We start from the raw sequence: 10,096 nt of genomic DNA, 5'->3' as shown, positions 1-10,096 counted from the left end.
CATAAATTGTATTGACTTAAATTGATCATAAAAGAATTACAACGATTTGATCATTGGAATGAGTTCATAAGCCATGAATTTGATTCTCCCTTATGCTTTTATATCACATCTTATTCGATAAAAGAAAGAACGATTGTAAAGTCAAATAGAGTTATTTGAACTCAAATTAAGGAATTTTATATACCAATGACACCACTTATAACTATGACTTGTAACCACTTATAAGACTTCATACGAGCTATGGAAGGGCTTAAGACCCTAAAATTGTATAAGATATGGATATGAGTCCAATCATTTACCCTATAAGGACTAGTCTATCTTGAAGCTAGATTACAATGTCTTTACAAAAGGGTTATCCATTAAGGTTATCATGTTCAATATTTTCTTTCTTCACAATCATAAGTATGAAATTGTTTGTTGCTCATAAGGCTATATTTTGAGAAAAATAGATGTATTTTTCAAAACATGGAGTGGGAGAAAATTAGCAACAAACATAAAACTAGTTAGGAACTAGTAAGGAGACCAAAAGAAAGCGTTCTTAGGTTAAACTCATGACAAGTGAAGAGACAAAAAGAAAATGTTCTTCATATAATAAGATTATGAAGTAGTTGTATCAAGTAATTTCAATTCAATTTTACATAAGAGCTGATGCGTGTCTTTTATATGATGTTTTACATCCTATTTTCCACGCATTTCAGAGCTCATTTGTGTAGTTTAAGCTACCATTTCCCCTATTTCCGTCTACTTTCGTGTTTTTGTACATTATTGAAGAAATGTGAAGAATTCAACGGAAATTGAGCTAAATCCGTCCCCGAGTGTCTTGCATTGCATTTTGACGTGGAGTATTTGCTTAAGGAACGAGCTTGGTGCGCATTTCAAGGCCCGAAAGACAAATCCACGAGATCATGGAAGTCAATACCAGCTAGAGCAATAGATCGACCACTACCTTCAGTCGATCGACCAACTCACGGGCTCCAGAAGCTACTGTACACTTCTAGTCAGTCGATCGACCGCCACGCTTAGTCGATCGACCAAGCCGCTATCCCAGACGAGAATTAAAAGATCGAGGAAACGCAAGCCCATTGTGTTTAGGTTTTGATAATAAGTGTTACGTATACTTTCTATATAACGTAAATTTTGGCGCCGTTGCCGGGGAAGCAATTGTTCTAATTTTTAGTTGTTTTTATTTAGTCTTTCTTAGTTTAAGGGACACCTGTTCCTTAAACTTTTCTTATATTCTTTTTGTAGTTCTTCTTATGCGCAGGTCACAGGGTGGTGAACTAGTACCGTTCAATCCTGAGATTGAGAAATCCTTGCGCGAGTTGAGACGATCACAAAGGGTATTACCGACATAGGAAGAGCTGAGTACTCTGTCAAGCTACTACGAGAACGCTCTGTTCGAGGAAGATCCACTCACATCTCCTGCTTCTATTTCTTCAGCTGAGACAGTGACTTCTCCAGAAATTCCAGTCATGGCTGAAGAAGCAACCATTTCCAGTCACTCAGAGCCGACAGCTGCGAATCTCTACAAAGGATTCGAACTACCTGGGGTGGCGAGAAAATTCGAGCCGAAGCCTTCCTATATTAACCTGGTTGAGAGAAACCAGTTCGGGGGAGCTGCAAATGAAGATGCAGCCAAGCATATGGAGATTTTTATTGATTATTTCGCTCTATACCCCGCCGACCGGTGTGACCCAAGACCAGATCAAGGAGACCATGTTCATTTTCTCTCTTCGTGATGCTGCAAGAGAGTGGTATAGAGATCTGGATCGAGCCGCTCATGGGATCACCGACTGGAATTTTTTGGCCTTGGCATTCTACAAGAAATACTTCTCTGCCTCGAAGACGAATGCCATTAGAGCTCAGATCACGAGTTTTAAACATGGGCCTGATGAGAACTTTCATGAAGCATGGGTCCGTTTCAAGAAACTGGTGCGAACCATACCGCACCATGGGTTCGAAAAATGAAGTCTTTGCAATCAGTTCTATAATGGGTTGTATGACGATCAGAGGGCTATTTTGGATCTTTGACCAATGGCCGATTTTTGAGAATATGGGAGAGACTAAGGGGTGGAAGATCATTGATGATTTGGCCACTCATAAGGCTGAATATGGGAATTCGATAGGAAACCGGAGGAGAGTCTTTGAATCTTCTTTTGTTCTTTGCACTAGAAGCTCTCACGCAAGGTTTGACAAATATGAGTTGGGAGGAGCTTCTAAAGGAGGGATGTACCATGTTAATGTTGTTTCAGACGGTCCTTTCGTCTGTAGAAGATGTGGAGCTGAGGGGCATGTCTCAGAGAATTGTTCTGTCCCCTTCGAGTCTTGCGCTGCCTTTCAACATTATAGGCAGACAAACACGTACTATGAGCCGAATGTCCACCCCAACTTGAGGTGGAGTAGCAAGAATGTCCTGAATCCGACTCAACCTCCACAACAGCAGCAGCAGCAAGCCTATATGCCTCCACATAACCAGCCATATCAAAAGCCTCCGTATGTCCCACAGCAGTAGCAACAATCCCAAAATTCTGATTTCACCGAGTTGAAGAACTTATTGCTGAAGGAGTCCCAAGCTAGAGAGGCCGGGATGAAGATGCTAGAGAGTCAAATTGCTCAATTGGCTAGCAAGAATACCACTCGAGCCCCGGGACACTTACCGACTCAAACCGACCAAAAGGAGACCCTTAATGCCATCACGTTGAGGAGTGGGTCCACCCTGGAGGGGCCTGCTATGGTCGAGGATGATGCTGCAAAAGATGAGGCGAAACCGAGGCAAAACATAGCTGGAACGAGCAACGGAAAGAAAAAGGCGTCTACGAGGTATATCAGTCGATCGACTGACATACCCGGTCGATCGACTGAAGTGCGAGTTACAGAAGCTTCTGGTCCTGTTCAACACAGTCGATCGACTGAGATCGCTGCTGATAGTGAGATTTTTCGTCCTCCGATGCTCGACAACTTGCGGGATCATTTGTTTCGGGGTACAACAATTCTGAAAGTATTGGGGCAAGACCCGAGTGCTGATGGGTCCGTCCCGATTCCGAAGTTCGACCCAATGTCGGTCAATGGCTCACATCTGAGACGGTCTGAAGAGGGTTCAAGCTTCAATAAAGAGAAGGTGGTGGACTTTCAGCCTAAGTCCAGGGATACCGGCATGCGTGATTTAGAGGAAATGGCCAAGCTACTTCTTACAGCCCCATATCCAGAGAGACTAGTGCCGACAAAGGAACAGGTATCCTTCAGTAAATTTGAAAATGTTGTTCGTAGTCTTAACGTACAAGTACCTTTCCTTGAATTAGTGAATCAAGTGCCCGCTTATATGAAGTTCATGAAGCAATTGCTTTCTAAAAAGAGGTCACTTGAAACCGTGCATCTTGTTGCAATCGATCGAGGAAACTTGTTCTTATCTGACTCACACTGCACCCCATAAGCCAGAGGACCCGGGTAGCTTTTCCGTTCCTTGTAATATAGGTACCTTCTCTATAGAGAAGGCATTATGTGACTTAGGAGCTAGTATAAGCGTAATGCCCTTAAGTCTTGGTAGGAAGCTAAGATTGACTAGGTTTGCAGTCACAGACATGATAGTTCAGATGGCTGGCCGATTTGCGGTCCAGCCTATAGGCGTCCTAGAAGACATCCCTGTGCAAATAGGGAAGTTTTTCTTCCCCGTAGACTTTGCAGTCCTAGATATGCCTGAGGATGCCCACATACCTATCATTCTAGGTAGGCCATTTCTGCACACTACTGGTGCGGTTATTGATGTTGGTTCTGGGACCCTGGCCTTCAAAGTGGGGAAGCATTCTATTGTCTTCGCCCAAACAGCTAGGAAGAAGGACCCTATGTGGCCTGTCACCTGTAATACGGTTTCTGAAAAGAAATCATACTTTGTGCTTCCTGATATGCCTGTCTCTACTCCTATTCTGTCATAACCCCTCCGCCCGGGTTGGGAGCAAATTGGAGGAAGATTTGTCTATTTTCGATATTGCAGAGTTGGTTTGGGAAGGAAGAACGCAAGTTACTCCAATCGCAAAGAAGCCAATCATCTCACGAGGCGGTCTTGGTTGCCTCAGCTATGGCACTGATGAGGAAGTTGACGACGAGCCGGTCAAGGCAAGAAAGTCCGATTTGGATTCTGACGAGTCCGAAGAGATCATTGACTGGGGAGATGATGAAAGTGTTGATCCGTTGAGCCATACGGACGTGGAAGCTAAGAAGGGTGCAGCTGATAAGATAAGCACCGTTGAGGCTACCTCTAGTAGCCAGAAGCCGATGAAGTGGGCCATACCATGGCCATTCTTGATCAACTATTAGTTGATCAAATGCTTGATCAAACATTTACTTTATTGCTTTTAAGACTATTTACCGTTTTCTGTGTGCGCGAGACTTCGCATTTATTTTTGTTGCTTAGGATTTTTAAGTACTTTAGACTTTACTTTGGGTCTTGCGCAATTTTGGGCGCGTATTATTGTGCAATTGCAGGTTTTTAGACCTCATTGGCTCAAGTAATTGAGCTAATACGAAGAAATCTGAAGTACAACAGTATTTTCAGTCGATCGACTGGGCTATATAGTCGATCGGAGTGCAGATTTCAGGAGCTACTGTTCCTTTCACCTCGTTCGATCGATCGAGTGATGTGGTCGATCGATCGACACGCACTCATGACTGTTTACGACCTCTCTCTCCCTCTGTGTTTGGTCGATTTGCGGAATTGAGGGAGTTTTCTACTCCACTTTATCTTCCGTCATTTTATTTATTTCTTCTATTTTTCTCAATTTTGCACATAATACCGCTTCATCATTGCTTTCTCGATTTATGCGTGGTACTTTGTTTGTCTTTTCAGGTATTTATTGGTAGCATCTGCTCATCGAAACCTCCTAGCTCACGCCTGGTTTGGGAGGTTTCCTTTTTCGCGCTTTAAAGTCTTGTGAGTTTCAAAGTCTTTACTTCATGTTTTATTTAATTTTCTCGCAAATTCCCGTTTCTCTTTTCTTCATTACATGATTTTGCACAATGGGGACATTGTGCGATTTGGTTTGGGAAAGGGTTTTGCGTCGCATATCATTTGCTTGCATTCACGTTTACATTTTCTGCTTGCATTGTTTTTTTTATTTCATACATATATACAAAAATCTAAAAAAAATGAAAAATTTCATCAAATTTCAAAAAAATGCATGTTTATTTTAGCATATAGGTCGATTCGGAACGGTAGTATTTCAATGATGACATTGCATTTGCAGCTGTTTATGCCTAAGCCTTGCTAGATTGACATGTTATTAGCAGAATCATATATGCATAGTCTACGAGTTTTCGTTAAATTTCTTGCCGGACTTGAGACTTGACTTAGAATTTTGGTAAGCTACATCATATTTATAAGATTTAGGGCCTATAACTGGTGACATCTATGACCAGTTTATCTAGGATGTGAGTAGTACTCCTTATGAGGCATGTTACATAAATGTGCATAAATATGAACTTAATCTGCTTAATACCTGTATGCATTCGGTTTGTGGTCTGTCGACACATGTGGTAGAGGTTTTCCTTTATTCATTTTACCCATGAGCTCCACACTGCCAAAAATATCCTTTTTGTCCTATTTACTACATCCTACATTTAGCCTGTCCTTTATCAAGCTAGTAGTCTACGTTCTTGGGATTGTCACTTAGTTTTTGGTAGCATTTGCTCTTATTTGAGATTTTGTTGGGAAGATGAAATGAAGGAGGAAAGAAGTTGAAAAGAAACAAAAAGAAAAGAAAAAGTATTCGAAAAAAGAGAAAAAAAAGGAAAAGCAGTCGATCGACTGAGTGATGTGGTCGATCGACTGGAGTTCGAAAGAAAAAAAGAAAGAATCATTTCGCATAATTCAAGCCTTTATCTTATGGCGATTTTTGCTCCCATGTATTATTCATATCTTATGGGGAGTTAGTTGATTACTTTCATACTGGAGACTGTGAGATTTGTGCTTGCTATAGCACCGTTTCGTTTGATTTTGAGCAAGAAGTTGGATGTTGCCATATGGTTCCGTTTGGGTACTAGCTTGATCACCAGTACCTCAACTTTTCCATATATGTTTTGCCTCTTCTTACCCATACCTCACATATCCCATATATACCTCGGCATGTGTCATGGTCTTTTGTTGGTTAGAATGCATATGTACGGTTGTAGAGATTGTTTTCATATTATAATGCAAGCATGTTCTTATAGGTCGTAGTTAGGTGAGAGTCTGTACAAAATGAATTCTTTCTATCCTCTTGTATATTCACCTGTGCTTATGAGTTATTTGAGCGACCCGTGAGAGTCCGAGTTGATAAGTCTCTATGGTTGACGGTTCAGCATTTTTAACGTCCTTATAACTCGTTTGCATGATTCGCATTACTAATTGATTGTTAGTCATTGCATTAAATTGGTTTAGGCTTTACATGTTGTAATTCGCTCTGAGATTGAACTCGTTTCATTAGGTCATTAGATCGAGTCTGGTTCTTGCTTGGGGACAAGCAAGGGTTTGGTTTGGGGAAGTTTGATGCGTGTCTTTTATATGATGTTTTACATCCTATTTTCCACGCATTTCAGAGCTCATTTGTGTAGTTTAAGCTACCATTTCCCCTATTTCCGTTTACTTTCGTGTTTTTGTACATTATTGCAGAAATGTGAAGAGTTCAACGGAAATTGAGCTAAATCCGTCCCTGAGTGTCTTGCATTGCATTTTGACGTGAAGTATTCACTTAAGGAATGAGCTTGGTGCGCAATTCAAAGCCCAAAAGACAAATACACGAGAAATTGGAAGTCAAGTGTCAGCTACTTCAGTCGATCGACCACTGCCTTCAGTCGATCGAACAACTTGCGGGTTCCTGAAGCTACTGTACACTGCTACTCAGTCGATCGACCGCCACGCTTAGTCGATCGACCAAGCCGCTATCCCAGACGAGAATTAAAAGATCGAGGAAACGCAAGCCCATTGTGTTTACGTTTTGATAATAAGTGTTACGTATACTTTCTATATAACATAACCTAGAACATCAGATTATCCATTCAGTTTTTACGAGTTCTTTAGTTTGTTTCAAACATTCAATAGTTAGGGTTTTTAATACTATTTCGTACAATTACTCTCGCATTCGGTTTCTGGATCTCTTGCTGCAATTCCAATCGGTATTCTTCTGCTAATAATTCAGTTTGCTTTATTATCGTTTTGTAGGATAGAATTGCTAGTTAGTTTCCCAAACCGATTCATCGTTTATGTTAATTGTTTGTTCTACTATTTCAAGCATGAATTCTTCTGTCTATTTTATTAGTTTTATTGTTGTTATCGTCCTTAGTATGAGTAGCTAAATAGTTTGTGCTAGGATGTTGGGGAATTATAGTGTAGGCGGCAATAGAATAAATACGGCCTGAATCGCGTGTCAGTCGATCGACTGCCATACCTGGTCGATCGACTGACCACGTGAGGTTTACCCTCGTTTTAATTGATTTAAATGTTGTGTTTGACGAATCGAATGCATGCGACTAGTTGAATGCTTAATATTTGACTGACCCATTAGATCGAAAGATAGGGACAGTTGTTAGATCACCAATTAAAATGACTAAACTATGCTGAGATCGAAAGATAGGTAAAGTTTAGACCGTTAGTCATTTTTCAGGACGAAAGTTAGTATTAGTGATATTAGGGACTTATAGCGAGATCGAAAGATGCTATTTGTCAAGAGTGGACCGAGAGGACCTCTTTATTTCCCGCCTCATGTGTTTGATTTAGACCTATTTAGTATGCTGCCGCCGAAACTATAACGAACCGACCATCCTAGTACCCCTTCTTTTATCTGTTTTAACTGTTTATTTAGTTTATTGTCTTTATTTGATATTAGCATAGACCGAATCAAATCAACCCCCACTTTCGTTACCTTAGACTAAATTAGACAATTAGAAATTACATTCGCCTCCTTGTGGTTCGACCCTGTTACCACTAGCCTAGGTTAGTTTTAGTAGGAAATTATAAATCTTATTTTTGGTACCTACAATGACGGGTATCAAGAGCCTTATGAACCAAAGTGAAATCTGTGCAAAAAGATAGATTTATTTAGAGTTTCATATATAGACATCAAGTTGTCTACAAAGCTTAGTTAACATGTAACTATGCTAAGATCCATATCATCATTGCTGCACCTCATAGTGTGTATGATCAAGTTAGATGTTAAAACCAATTTCTAAATAGGTATTTAGAAAGGGGTCTGTGTGTACGACATAAGCACAAGGTTTGAATTAACACTTAAATATTACAATGATCATTTCAATCATGTGATAAGAAAATATTTTCACTCGAGTTGTCGAGAAGCCATGTGTATACATGGATTTGAGTGGGAGTCAAAATTGCCACGTTTAAACATGAAGTTCAGTGGGAGAAATTGTCTTCTATATTAATGTCATATTACTCATTAGGGATGACGTGCTAACACTACCATCTACGAAGGAGTGTTTTGGTTTTCAATTCTCGATGAAAGAAGATATGATGCATTCTAAAATACCAAAATTATTATGACATAGGGAACTTTAGATTGGCACTTAGATCAATATCTTATATTGATAAAGATCCTTCATCTATTTAACATCAACAAAGTTGAGGAGGTTATTCATATCGATGAAAGTGGAATAACCATGATAGAGTCATTGTTATTCACTGAACCTCAGAGTTGTTGATCACATGAAATCGATTGCTAATGTTTCCGCCATTAGAACGATCATGTATGCCATAGTATGCACATATCCTAATAAATCATATGCTTGGAGCATGATGTGTCAATAATAAGTTGATCCATATGAAGGTCATTGGAAAGCCTTTAAGTATGATCATATGATTCTCGAGAAGGATCAAGGATTCACTCTCGTGTTTAGATGTAACTATGAGTTATATGTGTAAGGCTACACAAACTCAAGTTTCCAAAATTGTAAGGATTTATCGAAATGCTAGGCTGATTTTATTGACTTAAGAGTAAGTGACTAGAAAAATGTTTTAGTATCAACCATTGCAAGTTCTACAAACAGAATCTGAGTACATTATGAAAGGATGGTTAACACAGGGACTATGAGTAGATCCCTCTACCAAAGATTCAATCACAAGTTATGTGATAACAGTGGGAGCGTCTTTCAAGTTAAAGATCTCATGTCTAGTATGAAGTCTTGACATGTAATTAGAGAAAATCATGATTGTTAGACATTACATTTATTAGAAGGAATTAAGCGATTCATAAAGTTGGAATGAATGGATACATGGTATATCCACAAACGAAGCTTTTATTGCACTTTGACAAGTTAAAATATACACTTTAGATTATAATATATGAAGTGGTAATATGGTATTGACTATTCATATATGATAATCGCATTTATCATTTGAGTTTCTTTAAACTCATCCATTACTTTATTACGTCCTAATAGGTTGTTGAGACAATATTGAACCACATTAAAGTGAACTGGACTAACATAGTATTCACCCCTAATTATTACATAAGGTGACGAAGTAACTAGAGTGTGAGTCGATTGATGCTTAGTTCAAATGTTATAGGGTCATATGGGATGACATGTCGATCACATAGACAGACTGTATGGACACTCTGTCGGGCAGTGACCGCTTATAGAGTTCTGGAAATTCATAAAGCCTGGTCATGGCGAGAGCTACTAAAGTATTCTTATGAGTCAATTCTTTTGACTAGAGACTATTCGCCCAAGTTGGCACAACTTTCTATTTGGCTTTGATTTATATTCTACGACTGTCGTAACTGAAGTCAAATGAGTATATTTCGGGTCATGATGAACTGTGGCTATACGAAGGGAATAGTGCGATAGGAATTGTCCACCCCTTTGTCAGGGTTGTTTGAAATATCAGGGCCACTCGAGGAGTTGTGAACTAAAAATGTGTGGCCACGCTCGGAAGGCATCTACGGTAGATAATTCCGGTCAGACAGTTACTCTCCGGATCGAGGAAACCACTCTTGATGTAATCACATGCAAGTACGACCTGCAAGACACCTTGCATTGAGCGGGATATTGTAATAGGACAAGAGAATTGGTGACGCACACTTGTCTCGGACAAGTGGGAGATTGTTGGAGTAAG

The 10,096-nt window shown here is 39.8% G+C and overlaps 1 non-coding gene across 1 annotated transcript; it reads right to left on the bottom strand.

The window, feature by feature from the left end:
• Nucleotides 1–1,851: 1,851 nt before the first annotated feature.
• On the bottom strand, nucleotides 1,852–1,958 carry LOC141636422 (small nucleolar RNA R71). The gene has a single exon (XR_012541035.1). It is a non-coding gene; the product is annotated as a small nucleolar RNA R71 (small nucleolar RNA).
• Nucleotides 1,959–10,096: the final 8,138 nt, after the last annotated feature.

Source organism: Silene latifolia, chromosome Y, assembly GCF_048544455.1.
Source record: "Silene latifolia isolate original U9 population chromosome Y, ASM4854445v1, whole genome shotgun sequence".
NCBI classification, from domain to species: domain Eukaryota; kingdom Viridiplantae; phylum Streptophyta; class Magnoliopsida; order Caryophyllales; family Caryophyllaceae; genus Silene; species Silene latifolia.
The sequence above is the reverse complement of the archived record's forward strand: the minus strand, read 5'-3'. Positions and strand labels throughout refer to the sequence as shown.